The 308-nt window shown below is 21.8% G+C and overlaps 1 protein-coding gene across 1 annotated transcript in view; it reads left to right on the forward strand.

Annotated features, from left to right (window-relative positions):
- The window catches only part of LOC119585109 (beta-secretase 1-like), a 12,940-nt gene that overhangs the window by 10,359 nt on the left and 2,273 nt on the right, over window positions 1-308 (forward strand). The window lies entirely within an intron of this gene.

Consider the following 308-nt stretch of genomic DNA (forward strand, 5'->3'; position numbering starts at 1 on the left):
TAGATGACACATAATAATACTATGATGACCAAGAATTTGATAAAGATTTTTTTTTCATTAGTGATAGATAATTTTTTTTTTTTATGTGTTAAGGAGGTGACCAAGTTTTAGTTTAGGCATTCCATCAAAAAAAGGACAAGATATGATAATAGTTATAATAACTTTTAGCTAATGAATATGCAAAAAGAAAAACTCATTTATTTTGTGCATTCAAGCATTTTTCTTATTTCATATTTGTATGCTTATTATATCATTTATTGTTTTATAACTGTTTAAAGTGATTATTTAATGATATTTGAATTTTTTTT

Source organism: Penaeus monodon, chromosome 19 (assembly GCF_015228065.2).
Source record: "Penaeus monodon isolate SGIC_2016 chromosome 19, NSTDA_Pmon_1, whole genome shotgun sequence".
NCBI lineage: Eukaryota > Metazoa > Arthropoda > Malacostraca > Decapoda > Penaeidae > Penaeus > Penaeus monodon.